This window comes from Pelophylax lessonae, assembly GCF_965119305.1.
Source record: "Pelophylax lessonae genome assembly, chromosome: 4".
Classification (NCBI taxonomy): Eukaryota; Metazoa; Chordata; class Amphibia; order Anura; family Ranidae; genus Pelophylax; species Pelophylax lessonae.
The window spans coordinates 493,483,376-493,503,733 of NC_138771.1; the positions used below are offsets into that span (position 1 = coordinate 493,483,376).

The 20,358-nt window shown below is 47.5% G+C and overlaps 1 protein-coding gene and 1 long non-coding RNA gene across 2 annotated transcripts in view; one reads left to right on the forward strand and one right to left on the reverse strand.

Annotated features, from left to right (window-relative positions):
• The window catches only part of DUSP16 (dual specificity phosphatase 16), a 37,689-nt gene extending 35,834 nt beyond the window's left edge, over positions 1-1,855 (reverse strand). Inside the window, exon 1 of the mRNA XM_082255731.1 lies at positions 1,842-1,855. The gene's annotated coding sequence lies outside the window, so the exon portion shown is untranslated. The remainder of the gene's footprint in view (positions 1-1,841) is intronic.
• The window catches only part of LOC309554153, a 476,173-nt gene that overhangs the window by 323,297 nt on the left and 132,518 nt on the right, over positions 1-20,358 (forward strand). The window lies entirely within an intron of this gene.

The window sequence follows — 20,358 nt, forward strand, 5'->3', positions numbered from 1 at the left end:
CATGTCTGTGTAGATAAGTGTTTCTCAACTCCGGTCCTTTAGGGCACACTAAGGCTGGCCATACACTATACAATTTTCTTGTTCAACTTTCCTTTAGATTTACCAAAACCATGTAATATAGGGTCAAACCTAAACACTTTCAATTTGTATGCAGTCAGGCAGGCCCTTGCACTACATAGTTTAAGGTAAATCTAAAGGAAATTGAATAAGAAAATTGTATAGTGTATGGCCAGCCTAACAGGCCAGATTTTAAGTATTACCTTGGGGAGATGCAGACTAGAGTACTGCAATCACTGAGCAGCAAATGATATCACCTGTGATGCATTTCAGTTTTCTTGCAAACCTGGCCTGTTAGTGTGCCCTGAGGACCGGAGTTGAGAAACATTAGTGTAGATCATGTGTGTTTAAACAGCCAACTGTAGTCTCTATTGTAAGCCCATGTGACAACACAGCAGAATTACAAGATAGGGGCAGAGTGTTGTCTCCCTGGAATGGTTAGTGTTTTAGGAATACTGATATTACAAAAAAATGCGCTAAAGATCATTTGTGAATATAGAGATTTACATCTATATATTATATCTATATACATATAGAGATTTACATCTACTTTAAAGGTCTGCTATCAAAAAATAGAATATTCTGGTTATTATGTGACAGACCTGACAATGTAGAGATAGATGTGCTGTACACAGTACAGGATCACTGACACATAGCTGAGATATTTCACATCTATATAACGTGTGCAGGTTAGAGGTTAGCATAAGCTGCTGTATAAAAAACAAAATAGGTGTTGCAGATTTTATCTAAGGCTTGGTTCACATTTATGTGTACCGGGGACGTGCAGGGGGTGCCATTGGTTCTTAACGGCACCCCACACATTGACAAACATGTACGCTAAACCACAATGCTGTTACATGTGTTTTTAATGCCGGATCTTTTGCCAGTTTCTGGTAGCAATACTATAGCTCTTCTGCAATAAATCTAACTTACCTGCCTGTTCTCAGCCTGCCTGTAAACTTGGGCTGTGCATGGTAACTGTAAAGAAGGATTCCTGTGCGAGTCACATCATCCCCACCAGGCAATCAAGAAACCTAGCACCTGTGTTTAGGACTGTGCCCCTGCATCTACATAGATGTCAAATTGGAAGTCGCGCCTGTGTCTGTGCAGGTGCTGTGTCCCAACTGTCAAAGAACACCTGTGCAACTCGTGCCGCCAAACACGGCCCTTGCCAGGGGTGTCAAACTCCATTACATTGCACGCCGCTTCAGCATTATGGTTATCCTCAAAGGGCAGTTGTATCTGTAAGACTATATAAATGTATCCAGGGTCCCCCCCCCCCCCCAGAGAATAGGTGCAGGAACTCAACCACACTTGTCCCACCCTCTTGCGGAACCGCATTGAACGGTGGGTGTAGACAAATTGCTTTAATGGTGGGAGGATCTTAAAGGGGCAATAAGTACTAGGAGGACGTTAAAGGTGGAGGGTGCACTACATACTAAGTGCAGGGTTCAGGGGTGCAGTACGTACAGAGTGAAGAGTTCAGGGGTGCACTGTGTACAGAGTGCAAGGTTCAGTTCTATTTTCAAGGCTGTCCACATCTCACTTCAACCTCTCCCCCTGGGTATGTGGGCACATGAAATAGTCTGGGGCCTTGTGTATGGATATTGTGATATGTCAAAATTGATTTATGCAGACAGGTCCACTTTAAGGTTTTGCAAGCTGCAAGTCGAAGAGAAGAACTGTCTGCTGACTACATCGACCGATCAGCTTCATGCAGTTCCCAATATACTGCTGAAACCCAACCCAAGAGATTATCTGTGGCCAGAAACAGCAAATCTTACCTGGAAATTCTTTTGGCGGCCTGTTGGCTCTTTGTACCTCAGTGAGGAATCAAACACTTCTTTTGATCTCTCATTTGTATACCTGCAAAAAAAATAAATAAATTGGAAACATTAATCTTGGAGAACTTGCCATAATGTACTGACAGCACAAAATGAAGTATTTTCATAAATAAAAAGCTGCAAAGAGCAAACTTGGTGTCTGTGTGAAGATAATCAAAAATATGGAAGCTGGCTTTCACCCTCAGCAAGCACTACATTTTTTTTTTCCCCTCACAACAAAAAAAAATAATTTTTTTTGGAGGTGCTCCAGTTACGCGAAGGGTGTCTCCAGTACGGGGGTGTAAGTATAAACTATCACATGCCCCAGAAGGAGTAAGTGTCAGAGTGGAGTAACAGACAGGGACAGGTGACAAATGGAACACTTTGAAAACACATCAGATCTCAATAGGAAAAAAATCTCATGCTGGATGTCTATACGGATATGGATTAGGTAATGTGTTAGGAACAAAAGGATGCCACATAGTATAATGGAAATGAAAATTATCAACCAACAGAGGGCTGAATTCAAAGACACCCCAAAAATCAAAGTGAAAAATTGATGCAGCAGGCTAGTCCATTTTGCTGAAATTGCATTGCAGCAACTCAAAATAGTACTCAGTAGTTTGTATGGCCCCCACATGCTTGTATACATCCCTGACAATGTCGGGGAATGCTCCTAATGAGACGACAGATGGTGTCCTGGGGCATTGTCTCCCAGATCTGGACCAGGGCATCACTGAGCTCCTGAACAGACTGAGGTGCCACCTGGCGGCCGCGGATGGATCGAAACAATGTCTCAGAAGTGTTCTATTGGATTTAGGTCAGGCGAGCGTGGGGGGGTCATTCAATGGGTATCAGTTCCTTCCTTCCCCAGAAACTGGCTGCATACGCTTGCCACATGAGGCCAGGCATGGTCATGCACCAGGAGAAACCCACTGCACCAGCGTAGGGATCTGAAAATGGGTCCAAGGATTTCATCCCAATACCCAATGGCAGTTAGGGGTACCGGTCATGCTGAATGATGTTACAGGCAGCATAGTGTGAACCTGCTCTCATCTGTAAAAAGCAAAAAAGCAAAAGTGCCAATGGTGGACCTGCCAATTCTGGTGTTCAATGGCAAATGCCAATTGAGCTTCACAGTGCTTGGCAGTGAGCACAGGGTCTACTAGAGGATGGCAGGCCACCCTCATGAAGTCTGTTTAGCCAGAGACATTCACACCAGTGGCCTGCTGGAGGTCATTTTGTAGGGCTCTGGCAGTGCTCATCCTATTCCTACTTGCACAAAGGAGCAGAAAATGGTCCTGCTGAGGGGTTAAGGACCTTCTTTGGCCCTGTCCAGCTCTCCTGGAATCTCCTCCATGCTCTTGAGACTGTGCTGGATGAGTTGGTCGGCCTTTGCAACCTCTATAGGGTCCATGTATTGTCTCATGCTACCAGTAGTGACACTGACTCTAGCCAAATGCAAAACTAGTGAAAAACAGTCAGAAAAGATGAGTAGGGAAAAAAATGTCAGTAGCCTCCACCGGTAAAACCATTCCCGTTTTGGAGGTTCTCTCATTGTTGCCCATCTAGTGCACCTGTTAATTTAACACATTTAAATAAACAAAACACTAACACATTTAATTAACAAAAGCAAACTGATTAACAACCCCCTCTACTACTTAAAGCAAGAGTTCCACTCAAAAGTGGAACTTCCGGTTTAAGAGGTCCTGACCCCCCTGACTTGCCATTAGGGATGCACCAATCTGACTTTTTTGGAGCAGATACCGATATCTGGCGTTGTGAAATCGCCGATACGAAACCGATCCGGAGCTACACACAAAGCAAGCGGGTGCAGTACAGAGCAAAGCCGCTGCTTCGTGTGTGTGGCTCCTCCATTCACAGAGTGCATCTGATATCACTCTGCCTGTGAGCCGGCCCTATACAGGAAGTAGCGGCTCCCATCCCATACTACTACTGCACCTAGTAAGGGATGGCTGGGCCGTTACTCAGCAAAAACCGGATCGGCCCGTGGGACGGCTAAATTTTACCGATCTCCGATCCAGCTATTTTGTCCGGATCGGGATATCCCTACTTGCCATGTCATTTTTTTTTTTTTTTTTTTTAGGTGGGGGGGGGGGGTACCTAGTTTTGACACTCAGGCTGCCTAGGCGGTCCAGGGGATTGGATCTGGTGGTCCGCTCTCATCCGATTCCCCCATAGAGAGCAGCGGGGCTCTGACACCTCTCTCTCCGCACACTGTGCAGAGACGGATCTGTCATCTGCATGCTCAGCGGGGATCGGTCCCCGCTGAGCAGAGAACGGTCCGCACCGAACAGTGGACCGTGGGAAAGGACCCTTAATTAATAAAGAACACAATATTTGTAAATTTTAAAATTGTGCCTTTTTACGAAATGGTGAAAAATCGAATGTACGCAAAACTGTAAATAAGCATATTTCTATAAAAATCTGGGGAGGTTTACATTTATCACTTACAGCTTTCAGAGTTTGTAAAAGACCCCCCCCCCCCTCAAACCATATATTTACTAAAGCCCCGTACACACGTACCGATCGTCGGCGAACGGTCGGCCGTCTTTTGTCCCCGGGCTGTCGGTGTCTGTTGAAAAGTGCAAAGACAGCACAAGAATTTTGTCCGCCGACTACAGCCGAATGCAGAAGTGATGTCATGTAATGGTTAACTTTCCCTGTGTTTTTTCTTTTCTGAGCATGCCCAGTCTTGCAAATCTGCGGTCTGTCGGCCGAATTCTGTACTGACTGGCGAACAATCGGCCGCTCTGGTGTCGGCATACAAAAATTTTAATGCTTGCATGACAGATTCTTGTCGGCAGAATGTGCGCTGACGGCTGTCGGAGGCATCATACTAACAAGCGTACAATCGGCAGATCGTTCGTCGGCCGACGCTTTTCTGCCGACGATCGGTACGTGTGTACGGGCCTTTAAGCACATGACCAGTAGAATAAAAAGAAGGTGCTACTGTAGGGGGGTACAATAGTTGTGCAGAACAAATGTTTATCAAAATGCAGTTTTAACAAAAAAAAAAAAAAAAAAAAACACTAAAATCCTTATTCGCATACAACACACAACATAAATTCCTGCTAAAACTTGTTCACATGGGGTGTACTAAAGCGTACGCCCATCAAGGGCCATATGAAGAGCTGTGTTTATGCACACAGGGATGCACAGGTGTAGGTAATTCCATTCATGTTAACTGGGATGCAGCGCCTGTAAGGACAAATCTGACATCTGTTCGGGGGTAGGTGTATGGCCCCAAACGCAGACCATACTCAGGGACATGCACCCACATGAATGTCAAGTTGGGAGCAGTGGCTCTGCCCATACATCCGCTGTGTCCCAATTGACATGAATGGGACTGCCTACACAGGAATGCACGAAACACCTGTGCATTCTTCTGCAGCCACTGTATCCCAATTGACATTGATGCGACTGCCTGCATGGGAATGCATGGAACACTTGTGCATCGCTGTGCAGCTAAACACAGGCTTGTTGTAGTATGCCCCATGTGAATGAGGCCCTAGGCCTTGTTTAGACCTGTGGTTGGGAAGGTGGAAAAATGTGCTGTTGAGCTGCATTTCTTCCAGCCTGGGGGGGCGGGTAACATTTTAGGTTAATAACTGTTAATAATTGTAATCCGCTGATCAGAGTTATAGAATTGTTCAGCAGAGTGTGCTGAACAATTTTGTAGCAGTACGGACCTGGCAGTGAAAGGGTTAATGGCATCCCAGTCTTAGTCCGTAAAGTTTCAGTATTGAGTTGGCCCACCCTTTGCAGCTATACCAGCTTCAACTCTTCTGGGAAGGCTGTCCACAAGGTTTAGGAGAGTGACTATGGGAATGTTTGACAATTCTTCCAGAAGTGCATTTGTGAGGTCAGGCACTGATGTTGGATGAGAAGACCTGGCTCACAGTCTCCACTCAAATTCATCCCTAATGTGTTCTATGGGGTTGAGGTCAGGACTCTGTGCAGGCCAGTCAAGTTCCTCCACCCCAAACTCGCTCATCCATGTCTTTAACCACTTGCCGACTGCGCACAGTATATTTACTGCGGCAGTCGGCCCCGGCCAGGCAGAGTGACGTAGGTCTACGTCGCTCGCCTGTCACTCCTTCTAGAGCCAATAGCGGGCGAGCGCGCGCCCGCCCGCCTCGTTCACGGAGGAGTGCGGGAGTGTGACTGGCGGACCCGATGTCCGCCGGTCACACTACGATCGCCGGTACAGCAGGAGAAAGACAGAGCGGCTTATGTAAACAAGCCGCCTGTCAGTTCTCCCTGTGTAAAAATGAAGATCAGACGGTTCTACTATGTAGAACCGTTGATCTTTGTTTTTACACCAATAGCAATGTCCCACTACAGTTAGAAGTACGCCCCTAGGACACACTTAACCCCTCCCTGTCCAATACAGTTAACCCCTTCCCTGCCAGTGTCATTTTTGCAGTAACAGTGCATATATATAACACTGATTACTGCAGTAATGTCACTGGAACCCCCAAAAGTGTCAAAAATGTCAGTCAAGGGTCCGATCTGTCCGCCGCAATGTCGCAAAAAAAAAAAAAAAAAACACACCAAAAAATGACAAAAATCTTTCCCTTTGTTAGTAAACGCGATAACTTTTGCGCAAACCAATCAAAATACGCTTTTTGCGATTTTTTTTACCAAACATAGGTAGCGTAAAACAATTTGGCCAAAAATGTTAAAAAAATTTGGATTTTTACATTTTTTTGGGGGGGAATTTCATATAAAAAAAAAAGTGAAAAATATTATTTTTGCAAAAATTACGCTCTTTTTTTTAAGTTTTTTTTTATGTTTATAGCGCGTGAAAAAAAAAAAAAAAAAAAAAAAAAAATCGCACAGGTGATCAAATACCACCAAAAGAAAAAATGCTCTGTTTGTGGGAAAAAAAAAGGACGTGAAAATTAGTTTAGGTACAGTGTCGCACGACCGCGCAATTGTCCGTTAAAGTCACGCAGAAAAAAAAAAAAAAAAAAAAAAAAAAAAAAAAAATCGCAAAAAAACCCCTGGTCTTTTAGCAGGAAAATCCTCCAGTGGTAAAGTGGTTAATTGACCTTGCTTTGTGCACTGGTGCAGTCATGTTGGAACAGGAAGGGGCCATCCCCAAACTATTCCTACAAAGTTGGGAGAATGACATTGTCCAAAATGTCTGAACTAAGGGGCCCAACCCCCTGAAAAACCCCACACCATAATCCTCCCTCCACCAAATACTTTTGTATCAGTGCACAAAGCGAGGTCCACAACGACATGCATGACACGTTTTCCTGACACCAAGAGAAAAATGGTGACAGGAGAAGGCACAGTCTGATTGACAGCCTCAGCTCTGGACAAAAGGATGGTTTGTCCGTTCCCTCCAATCAGGTCTTAGAGATCGTCTCACTGACCTCTGCAGAGTGTAAATTCAGCTCTCTGTCCATTAAAAGTCTCAGACAAGCTTATAAATGTAGCACTTTGAATGGACGTAGAGAAAAGAAGAAGACTGCAGGATGGAAAGGTACAACTTATGTAGAATTTGTTTTGTTTCATCTCTGTGTATCAGAGGATAGTCCATTCACTGGTATATGGAAGGGTTTACAACCACTTTAAAGCGTATAGGAACCCAATAACAGAAATGCAGTATAATATAATGCAACTTACCATGACTTAGGCTTGGGTCACACTTGTGCAGGCTGCGTTCTGCATGTAGGACAACCTAATCATTTAAATGGGCCGCCCTACCTTTAGAACCGCAGGGAAAGTCATCCCTGACCCTTTTTTTACAATCATGCAGAATTTCGGCAGCATGCAGTTTCATGCATGCAAAAATGTTAGCGGCTTACCCATGCATGTGTGGGCCATTAATAAAAGAGAAGCGAGTCTTCCTCACGTGTGCAATTGTGCACATATTCCCGACTCGCAATAATCTGAACCGAGCCTTTGATGTGGTGGCTGCATTCATTTTCCCTTTTAAGGCCCCCCCCCCTATATTTTTACCTAGTGATCCTGCCAGTAACAAACTTCCTGTTCTAGAGTTACAATGCTCACTCGCTGTACTTTTGTCAGCGGTGTTGTCACACTAGGAGAGGCCTACTAAACATTTTCTCATCTCTATTACATACAGTTCACAGAAGATAGCTTTGAAGGCTGAAAGCACTGAGACTTCAGTTCAGTGCACAGGAAGTTACAAGGACACTGGACTTCTGGCAGGATCAATGGGAATTTTCTAGGGTTGCTAAAAAAATGTCTTGCCCTAAAATAAGAAAATTAATGCAGCCACCACATCTAAGGGCTGCTAATCTGCAATATAACAATATATGGCATTTCTTAGAGCTTAGATGCACATTGAAGCAGACCACCTTCTATGGGAAAAAAACAGCCCACATGTATGATGGTATATAAATAAGCAGTGGAAATAAAAAAAAATAAATAAAAAAAAAAATAAAAAAAAATTCTAAACCCCTGTAATCACTAACGTCTAAATCCAACCTCACCCCTAATATAGAGGTAACATCTACGATCTACCACACACAAAATATCCTTTGTTTTTAGTCTTCTTTAGTTTTTGGAGCTGCTCTGGAGGCAAAAAAAAAAAAAAGCCAAAAGCTTGAAGAACACAAAAAATTGCACATGGCTTTGTACCAAGATGACGATATGGGACTACATAACACAAATGACAAGTGACCACATTGCACCGTATGCTTTATCATTTTTGAACTAAAACAAACCACTGCACACAATGCAGATAGTGGGGGAGAACATGGGGACAGGAGGACAGAGGGGGGGGGGGCAGAGGAAGGCAGATAGTGGAGGAGAGGGGGGAAACCAGAGGACAGAAAGTATAGGAGAGCACAGGAAGGCAGATAGTGAGGGGGGGGGGGGGGAGGGAGGATAGCTGAGGAAAAGGGGAATGGACAGGAGAGTAGGTATTAAGAGAAATGGGGGGGGGGCAGGAGGACTTATAGTGGGGGAGAAGAGGGGGGGGGCAGATAGTGAGAATTTTGGGACAAGAAGGCAGAGAGTCAAGAAGAGGGGGGACAGGAGGACAGAAAGTGGGGGAAAATAGGGGAAGAGAAAGGGGGGGGGAATGAGCACTGATAGTAGATAAGAGGAGGGACAGGGTGTAGACAGTGGGGGAGAAGAGGGTAGACAGAAGGGAAGATATTGAGGAAGGGGGGGGGGGGGTAGCAGGGTAAATAGTCGTCAAAGAGAAGAGGGGACAGGAGGACAAATAGTAGGGGAGAAAAGGAGGGCAAATAGTGGAGAAGAATGGGGGGGGGGGGGTGGACAAAAGAGGAGGGCAGAAAGTGAGGGACATGGTACAAAGAGTAGGGGAAAAGGGCAGAGGAGCAGATAGTGAATAAGGAGGGGGGGCAGGAGGGCATATAGCAGGGGAGAAGAGGGGGAAGGGGGACAAAAAAGTAGGGGAGAAGGTTGGGGTTGTTGGCGCAAGGTAGCTAGTCGGGGAGAACAGGGGAGGCAGGGGGCAGATAGTGAGGGAATAAGGTGACAGGTGGTGGGGGAAAAGGGGGCAGGAGGGCAGATAGCGGAGGAGAGGGGAACAGGGTGCAGACAGTGGGGGAGAAGAGGGAGATACAGGGGGGCAAACAGTTTTCGGGGAAGGGAGGGGGGCAGGAGGACAGATAGGGAAGAAAAGGGGGGGGTTGGGGACAGGAGGGCAGATAGTGGGAGGAGGAGGGGGGAGAGACAATAGGGCAGATAGTGGAGAAGAGGATTGACAAGAGGGCAGATAGTGGAGCGGGGGGGGGGAGAGGACAGTTAGTGGAGAAGAGGGGGGGGTACAGGAGGCTAAATAGTGTGAGAGAATGGGGGATACAGGAGGGCAAATAGCAGGAGAGAATGGGGGATACAGGAGGACAAATACGAGGGAGAGAAGGTGGGGGGGAGCACAGGTTGGCAGATAGTGGGAGGGATACAGGAGGGAAGATAGTGGGAGACAAGGGGGGATACAGGAGAGCAGATAGTGCGAAAGAAGGGAGAGATACAGGAGGGCAGAAAGTGGAAGAGAAGAGGGGGGGGGAATACAGGAGGGCAGATCATGGAAGAGAAGGAGGGGAATACAGGAGGGCAGCTCGTGGGAGAGAAGGAGAAGAGGGGGGGGGATACAGGAGGGCAGCTCGTGGGAGAGGAGGAGGAGGGGGGGAGATACAGGAGGGCAGATAGTGGAAGAGAAGGGGGTGGCGAATACAGGAGGGCAGATAGTGGGAGAGAAGGGGGGGGATACAGGAGGGCAGATAGTGGGAGAGAAGGAGGGGGGGGATACAGGAGGGCAGATAGTGGGAGAGAAGGAGGGGGGGGGATACAGGAGGGCAGATAGTGGGAGAGAAGGAGGGGGGGGGATACAGGAGGGCAGATAGTGGGAGAGAAGGAGGGGGATACAGGAGGGCAGATAGTGGGAGAGAAGGGGGGGGATACAGGAGGGCAGAGAGTGGGAGAGAAGGGGGGGGATACAGGAGGGCAGAGAGTGGGAGAGAAGGGGGGGGACACAGGAGGGCAGAGAGTGGGAGAGAAGGGGGGGGGGACACAGGAGGGCAGAGAGTGGGAGAGAAGGGGGGGGGGACACAGGAGGGCAGAGAGTGGGAGAGAAGGAGAGGGGATACAGGAGGGCAGAGAGTGGGAGAGAAGGAGAGGGGATACAGGAGGGCAGAGAGTGGGAGAGAAGGGGGGGACACAGGAGGGCAGAGAGTGGGAGAGGAGAGGGGGGGGATACAGGAGGGCAGATAGTGGGAGAGAAGGAGAGGGGATACAGGAGGGCAGATAGTGGGAGAGAAGGAGAGGGGATACAGGAGGGCAGATAGTGGGAGAGAAGGGGGGATACAGGAGGGCAGAGAGTGGGAGAGAAGGGGGGATACAGGAGGGCAGAGAGTGGGAGAGAAGGGGGGGGGACACAGGAGGGCAGAGAGTGGGAGAGGAGAGGGGGGGATACAGGAGGGCAGATAGTGGGAGAGAAGGGGAGGGGATACAGGAGGGCAGATAGTGGGAGAGAAGGGGAGGGGATACAGGAGGGCAGATAGTGGGAGAGAAGGAGAGGGGATACAGGAGGGCAGATAGTGGGAGAGAAGGAGAGGGGATACAGGAGGGCAGATAGTGGGAGAGAAGGGGGGATACAGGAGGGCAGAGAGTGGGAGAGAAGGGGGGGGGGGACACAGGAGGGCAGAGAGTGGGAGAGAAGGGGGGGGGACACAGGAGGGCAGAGAGTGGGAGAGGAGAGGGGGGGATACAGGAGGGCAGATAGTGGGAGAGAAGGAGAGGGGATACAGGAGGGCAGAGAGTGGGAGAGAAGGGGGGGGACACAGGAGGGCAGAGAGTGGGAGAGAAGGGGGGGATACAGGTGGGGGGGGGGGGGGGGAGTACAGGAAGGAAGATAGTGGGAAAGAAGGGGGTGGGGGCAATTTGGAAGAAAGGGAGAAGAAGGAAGGCAGAGGGGCAGATATTGGGTGGGTGATAGTGGGGGAAAAGGGGGAGGGGCATATAGTTGGTTAGGAAGAAGAAAAAGTTTGGGATAAAGTTTCTATAGTGTGGGATTGTTGATGATAGGGATGGGGGCTGTTCTGGGTAGACACAGAGAAAGGAAGCGGGGGGATTTTTAAAGGGGGCACAAATGACAGGTGGGGGGCAATTTAGGAAAGGGGAGAGTATGGTGACAGCTGTCCCCCCAACTTTCCGATGTCACCCCAATGACGTCATTCTCTGTACTCACCCGCTCTCGTGCGATCAGGCCTCGCAGTCGGGTCACCGTCCTCCGGGCGGCTGCGATGACCTCACCGGGAAGAAGAGCCGCATGACGTCACCGCCAGCCAATCCGCGTTGGGGGTCGGCGCTGGGCGGGCCAGAGAACGTGCGTCATTGAAATGGGGCGGGGTGGTGATGTCATGCAAAGGAGTCCTGACTAAACAGGGGGGAGCCGCCGCTGAAAACCAACCAATCCGCAACTAAAGAGATCTGCTAGGGGTGGAGCTTAATCTGTGTGTACCACCTGAGCATCTATTGCGCTGACATATACCGCAGCGTTGTAGAAAGAATATTCTAGTGTTGTCCAGAGACTCTGTACACTTCAAGTAACAATGAACTGTCCATCCTTTCACTGTGTAGATGAAATACAGCCTGCATATACAGCGCACTCCATGTTTCCTCCTGGCATTCCATTTTACCAAGAATTAGAAGAATAAATCATGGTCATATGATACAAGGGGCGGAGCTTGTACAGAACCATTATTTAGTCGCACCTGGGGCAAGCATTGATGTTTGAATACAGCTCTAGAAGCCAAAGGCTCACGTGACAGCCAGGCAACTGGCATTTTTGGACAGTGTTCCGCAATGGCAGCCCGTGCGTTTTAGCGCATGTTTCCTTTAGCGTGACCTGAAGATCAAAAGTATAATGCAAACATGCACAAATAGTCCCCCTATCTCAGTCAATCGGAGAGGTCCTTAAAGTGTTACTAAACCCACAACAGTAAAGTCAGTGTGTATATGCAGTAAAGCATGCTTGTTATACTCACTGTGGAACTTAAAGGGTTAAGCCTCTGCATTGAATAAAAAGGCTGTTTGATCCTGTATGCACAGATCCTCCCCTTCTTCCACAGTCCCCGATCCATCTCCTGATAGTACAGAGACTTGGAATCACTCTGCACATGCTCAGTTTGGTGTGTAGTGCTAGAGAGTTGTTTTTTTTTTCCTTGGGAGGATGCATGTGATCAGCACAGGACCAATCAACACTGTCCAGACAGAGGGTCGGGGGTCCTTGAGACTCCTAGGACAGTCAGAGGAGAATGAAAACTCCTCCTACAAGCTTTACCAGACACTGATAGAAGTCACAAGACTGCTATATACTGCTGAGAAGAAACGATATTTAGCAGTTTATGCACCAGCGGTCATGGTGCATGTGGGCACTAATGACCAAGTAAGAGGAAGGTGGAGGATCCTAAAGAACAATTTCAGGGACTTAGGTAATAGATTGAGGAATAGGACCTCCAAGGTGGTTTTCTCTGAAATACTGCCGGTACCTCGAGCCACACAGGAGAGGCAGAAGGAGCTTAGGGAACTTAACAAGTGGCTGAGGAATTGGTGTAGGAAGGAGGGGTTTGGGTTCCTGGAGAACTGGGCAGACTTCTCAGTCGGCTACCGGCTCTTTAGTAAGGATGGGCTGCACCTTAATGGGGATGGTACAGCTCTTTTGGGGAGAAAGATGGCCACCAAGTTGGAGGGGCTTTTAAACTAGGAGACGGGGGGAGGGCTCAAAAGTAGAGTCAGTCAGGAGGGAGCAGAGGACTGAAGGCAGTATTAGAGTCAGCAGCGACAGTAGTTCCATAACGTCAATTGGGACCAAACAGGAATAAAAATAATCACCATTCACTATCAACTTCCACAAAACTAAGAGGGGTATATGCTAATGCCAGGAGTCTAGCTAATAAAATAGATGAGTTGGAAATGTTAGTTCATGAAGAGGACATAGACCTTGTGGGAATAACGGAGACTTGGTTCAACCCCTCACATGACTGGCTGGCCAATATCCAAGGGTATTCGGTGTACCGGAAGGACAGGGTAGGAAAAAGAGGGGGAGGGGTGTGTCTCTATGTCAAGAATATTGTAAGGGTGGTGATAGAGAGGAGTGATATTATGGAAGGGATGAGTATGGAGTTAGAATCCGTGTGGGTAGAACTCCATAGGGAAGAAGAAAAGGGAAAAGTAATTGTGGGGGTTTGCTATAGGCCACCCAACCAAAGGGAGGAGGTAGAGCTGGAATTTATATCACTGTTGGGTAAAGTGTCAAAACTGGGATCAGTCATCATATTGGGGGACTTCAATTATCCCGACATTGACTGGGAAGAGGGGACTGCACACTCACAGAAGGCCCGCCTATTCACGGAAACCTTACAGGACAACTACATGTCTCAGTTGGTGGATTCTCCTACTAGAGAAAATGCAGTCCTGGATCTATTGATCACTAATGACCCAGACCTAATCTCGGAGGTAGGAGTCCAGGACAACCTGGGCTCTAGCGATCACAGGATGATCACATTTAGTATAAATAACAATATAACAATGCAAGTGGGGAACATAAGAACCCTAAACTTCAGAAGGGCAAACTTTCCAAAATTGTGTTCATTGATGGAAAGGGTAAACTGGGACCAAACCCTGGGAACACTGACCACGGAGGAAAAATGGGAATGCTTTAGGAACATATTAAACAAATGCATCTCGCAGTGCATTCCTATGGGAAATAAATTTAGAAGAGACAAAGCCAAACCTGGCTGGCTAAACCGTAATGTTAAAAAAAATTATTAGGGGAAAAAAAACTGGCCTTCAAGAAATATAAATCAGAGGGCACCGTATCGGCCTTCCAGCAATACAAGGAGGCAAATAAGAAAAGTAAAGACGAAATCAAAATGGCTAAAATCAACTTTGAGAGACAAATAGCGGAGGATAGTAAAAAGAACCCAAAGAAATTATTTAAATATATCAACAGCAAAAAAACTAGGGCAGAGCATGTTGCACACATAATTAACGATGATGGAAGGATGGTTGCAGAGGACACTGAAAAAGCAACCGTTCCGAACGCTTTTTTCTCCTCAGTATTTACACAGGAAAAGGAGGGGTACACTGACCATGACTGTATGGTTAGTAGTAATACACAGGACTTGCTGCTATGGCTAACAGAGGGTGAAATCAGGGAAAGACTGGATAAAATGAACACAAATAAATCACCAGGCCCGGGTGGCGTACATCCGAGAGTACTCAAGGAACTCAGTAAGGTTATATCTAGACCACTGTTCCTGATCTTTGCTGACAGTATTATGACAGGAAATGTACCAGGGGATTGGAGGAAAGCAAACGTGATTCCGATATTCAAAAAAGGGCAGAGGCATGTCCCGGGAAATTATAGGCCTGTCAGTCTGATATCAATAGTATGTAAACTTCTGGAGGGGATGATAAGGGACTATATCGTAGAGTTTGCTAAAGACAACAACATCATCAGCAGTAATCAGCACAGGTTTACAAATGGGCGTTCTTGTCAAACCAATCTCTTAACATTCTACGAGGAGGTGAGCTGTGAGCTAGATAGGGGCAGACCAGTGGATGTGGTGTACTTAGATTTTGCCAAGGCGTTTGATACAGTTCCCCACAAGCGCTTAATTTATAAAATATGGTCTGCAGGCATCGACCGCAGGGTTTGCTCTTGGATACGGAACTGGCTAAAAGGGCGTGTCCAAAGGGTGGTAATAAATAGCGCATACTCAGACTGGTCTGAGGTGGTAAGCGGGGTCCCCCAAGGCTCAGTCCTGGGACCAACCTTGTTCAATTTATTCATAAACAGCATTGAGGACGGGATCAGTAGTTCGATATCAGACACAAAATTGGGCAGGGCAATAACTTCACAGCATGAAGCAGATATCCTACAGAATGACCTGGACAAAATAACAGAGTGGGCAACGACATGACAAATGAGGTTTAATGTAGAGAAATTTAAGGTTTTGCACTTGGGGACTAAAAACATAAAAACATATGTAGCACCACCCCCGCAGGAGCTGCTGATTATATTATTGGGTCTACACCCTGCCTAACAACCCAATCAAATTGGCTCGATCCCTCCTCAGGCACAACTGACCCAGAATAGGACTGGACTATCAAATAGATACACAGGTTGGAATACAATACTTCACTATGCAACAATACCTTGTTACCTTCTTGAATAGTAGTCCTTCTGGGTGACACAATGGAACAACGCACAAGATTGTAATTAACCAAACTTAGTTTACTATGTATCAAATTGAATAGGGGAGATACAATACAATACAATACAAGTCCATAAAAGGTTATTTAAAACAGCTTTAAAAAGGTAAAAGAATGCCCCCACACTCCTCCTGCATTAAGGCTAGACACAGTACCAGGTAGGTGGGCCTATCTGAGTCCCTCCCCCAGAGTTCTCTTCTTTCTTGTTGATCTTCGCTAGCAAGGTTATTGAATAGAGCTCATTTGTAATCCAGATTAGGAATAAAGATCAAGAGAGAAAAAACAACGAGCTGTTAGTTGTCACCGCAGGGTGTCTGCGTAACTGAGCAATAACTTCTGCGAGAGAGATAAGCCTCTGGCGACTCCTTTACAGACCTTATTGTTTGTCTATGAGTCTCCTGAGAGAGTATGGTGATAAACCCCGGGGTTTTATCACCTCCTGCTGCGCTACCGCTATCTGTAGATAAAACTGTCTCTTCAGCAGATAAAGTCAGTTATTGGGCATGTGCCCTCTCACCAACAGAAGTTTCTCCTTCGCGCGCTTCCACTGCGGTCTCAGTCCTTTGGCTATATGCCAGCCGCGCGGGGTCCTTCTGGCGGATGACTTCCGGTCTCGGCAAACAGCAGTATGACCTCCAGGAATGTGCCTCGTGCTTGAGATGGGACGGTTCCACGTCGTCCCTCCAGGCTAAAAGGCTCTGGCCCAATATCCAGTGTCAGTCCTTCACTCTCGCTCGCTGGTTCCTCAGAGTCCAGCACAGAAAGGCCCCCCCCCCGTTCGCGCGCTTCTCTCTTCCTTTAAATAACCTCCCCCATAGTGCCGTGCGGTGCAGCCGTGCACCCTGGATCTTGCAAAGCAGCCTGGGAGATGTAGTTTCTTCATCTTGTGAAAAGGAAGTCACAGCCCGGGAAATTCCATGCAGCTACCACTAGAGGGAGCCTAGTTCCTGGATCTTGCAAAGCAGCCTGGGAGATGTAGTTTCTTCATCTTGTGAAAAGGAAGTCACAGCCCGGGAAATTCCATGCAGCTACCACTAGAGGGAGCCTAGTTCCTGGATCTTGCAAAGCAGCCTGGGAGATGTAGTTTCTTCATCTTGTGAAAAGGAAGTCACAGCCCGGGAAATTCCATGCAGCTACCACTAGAGGGAGCCTAGTTCCTTCCCACATATCAAACAGTGTCTTTAGGCATGTTTAACCCCGCTACACACTCCCCCCACTTGAGAAACTTTGGTCCCCAAAGAGGTCAACAGTATGTACCCTAGTGCATAGGTTGGCATTATACAACAAAAACATTAACATTTTGCTGAAATAAGTCAATCTGAATACATCCAATTTTGTATTCTAATAGCAGTGCAACAGTAAAACGATAAAGTGCAATGAATAAGCAAATAAGTGATTTCTACAGTGTTAATATAGTGCTGATTTCTAGTGCTTTTATATAGTGCTCCTTTAAAAAGCACATGTGCCTTTGCAATTTCTTAAACACTTACATCTTAAAGTTTGTGTTGAAAAAAAAACATCAAAAGGTGAGAAAGAGAAAAAAACATATAGTGAGGTCAGAGCAACAAAATGTGCGCAAACATTAACTCACAAAGTAAACCAAATTGTGAACATCAAAAACTGTGCTTATTATAATGGCCAAACCCAATATCCTTATGTACAAACTTAAATGCAAACGTTTTCTACTTCAATACTTTGTTCTCATGATCTCTCACAGACCCCCCAAAACTTGGGTGGCTTGTACAGTTGTGCCTGGGGGTGAGCTAGGGTTGTCCCCCACCAAATCTACAGTGGAGGAACTAGGCTGGTCAGGAGATCTTTTGGAGGTAAAAACAGCTTCTTCCGAACATTCACCCAATTGATCATAGGTCAGTCTCTTAGGTGGGTGAATGACTCTCCTTTCCCTCTGTTCCCGTGGAGGCATGCTCTCAGAGGTGCTAGGATCAGGCACTTCTGAGGATTCTTCAATGTCCCCCTCCTCATGTTCCAACACAGAGGAACCTGATGGTTCAAGAGAGGTCAGTTCTTCTTCAGAGAAGGGTGCAACCTCCTCCTCAGGATCTTCATCCTCAGCTGCTTCTTCTGGAAGCATATGAAAGGGTATGAATTCAGGGGCTTCTGCCCGAAGGGCTCCTCTATCAGCCAAGTCAGACGAAGACAGGGAGGCAGGTGTGGGTTCTGGCAACTGAGATGACCACAACCAGTCGGGTACCTCCTCTTCATCTTCCAAATCTTCAGATGGAGAACTTCCCTCTCCCTCATCTGGGAGCATCGTCTGAGATCTGGTAACTGGTCTGGACCGGCGAGAAGTCGAAGGGGCCGCTGACAAGTCTTCCACAGGGGGCATACGAACCGCTTCAGAGAGAGGCAGCAAATGGTTCCGATGCCAAGCCTTCAATGGACCCACACTTCCCTCAGGCCGAATTTGGTACACAGGAAGGTTTGGCAGTTGCTTACAGATAACATAAGGTTGGGACTTCCAGCGGTCTGCCAACTTGTGTTTTCCCGGGACACCCAAGTTTCTCAACAAAACCCTGTCCCCTGGTTGCAGGTCATGGATCCGAACTTTTAGGTCGAAATTTTTTTTATTCCGCAGTCCACGTTGATCAGATGTGGCCTGAGCCTTGTCATAGGCCGCTTTCAGACTCTTCCGCAGTCGGTCCACATATCCTCTATGCGATGCTGAAGAGGTATGATCAGGCGAAATGCCAAAGGCCAAATCCACTGGCAACCGAGCCTCCCTTCCAAACATCAGCCGATAAGGGGAATATCCAGTAGCATCACTGACAGTGCTGTTGTAGGCATGCACAATGGCAGCTACGTGCCTGCCCCAATGCTGTTTCTTCTCTGAGCTCAAAGTCCCCAACATATCCAAAAGAGTCCTGTTAAATCGTTCAGGCTGGGCATCCCCCTGTGGATGGTAGGGAGTGGTTCTAGTCTTTTGAATGCCTAACATATCTAACAGTCTCTTGATCAGTCTGCTTTCAAAGTCCCTTCCCTGATCAGAATGGAGGCGCTGTGGTAACCCATAATGTACAAAGAACTTCTCTACAAGAACTTTGGCTACCGTTGAGGCCTTCTGATCCCTTGTTGGGAATGCTTGAGCATATCTGGTAAAATGGTCTGTTACCACAAGGACATTCCCCTGGCCACTCAGATCAGGCTCTAAGCAAAGGAAATCAATGCACACCAGCTCCATGGGTCCCTGACTTTGTAGATGGCCCATTGGGGCTGCTTGACGTGGCAGAGTCTTCCTCTGTATACACCGGACACAAGAATGACAGTATCCTTCAACTTCGGCCCTCATACAAGGCCAGTAGAACCTGTCCCTGACAAGCTGAAAGGTTCTTTCGGGCCCCAGATGGCCATGATTATCATGAAGAGCGGCCAGAACTCCCTCTCTGTATTTAGCTGGTAAGAACAGTTGCCACTTCTCCTCCAGATCTTCAGATGGACCTCTCCGGTAGGCCACTCCTTCTCTGATCTGTAACCGGGTCCACTCTCTATGCAACAGACGGGCCCCCTGAGGGGAGTCAGTTAGAAGCAACTCAGGGCTCTGGATCTCCAGGGCTTCCAAGAGAAGTTTTCCCAAAGGGTCTTCCAACTGCTCCTTCCGCAAGTCCCTTTTGGACAGCCGGGGCAAACCCTCCCCTTCAACTTGGGTCACCTGGCAGTAGCATTTGGGTACTCCGATAGCCGAAACCCCAATCTCTTCTGCTCTTGACCCTCCTCGGGATCGAAATTCAGTTCCCTGATATAGGGCACGCACCCCTTCTGGAGCCAAATGAGTCCATTCTTCCGCAGGTTCCTGTGGAACATGCAACCTTCTGGATAGGGCATCTGCATCCCTATTTCCGATTCCTGGCCGATACTTCAGGCTAAAATTGAAGCTAGAGAGGGCAGCCAACCATCGATGTCCTGTTGCATCCAGCTTGGCCGTAGTCAACAGATAGGTGAGGGGATTATTATCTGTCTTGACAATGAATTCAGCTCCGTACAGGTAGTCTTTCAATTTGTCAACCACTGCCCACTTCAAGGCCAAGAATTCAAGTTTGTGAGTAGGATAATTCCTTTCAGCAGGCAGTAGGCTTCTGCTCACATAGGCAACAGGTCGCAGATGACCCTCATGCTCCTGATAAAGTACCCCCCCCAGCCCATCTCGGCTGGCATCAACATGCAGTTCATATGGTTTTGTGGGGTCCGCATAGGCCAACACAGGGGCAGTGGTTAGGGTTTCCTTCAGCTGGACAAAGGCCCCTTCGCATTCCGGGGTCCACTGATCCTGGATGGATTCCTTAGCCTTCCGGGGGCCTATGGTGGACTTCGCCGGCTTTACCAACTCAGGGACATCATCTTCTTCATTCTTCAGGAGCTCATTTAGGGGTCGGGCAATCTGGGCGAACCCCTCCACAAACCTCCTGTAATAGGAGCAAAAGCCCAAGAATGACCGGAGTTCGGTCACATTTGTGGGTCTCGGCCAGGAAGCAACAGCATCCAGCTTGTCCGGGTCAGTGGCCACCCCTTCTTCAGACACGATATGGCCCAGGTAATGGACCGAGGACTGATAGAATTGGCACTTCTCAGGAGAAAGTTTCAGACCTTCTTCATGTAGCCTCTTCAAGACCTTTTCCAACCTCTCCTCATGTTCTTCTAAAGTTCTGCCAAACACGATAACATCATCCAAGTATACCAGTACCTCTATCAAATTCATATCTCCAACGGTCCT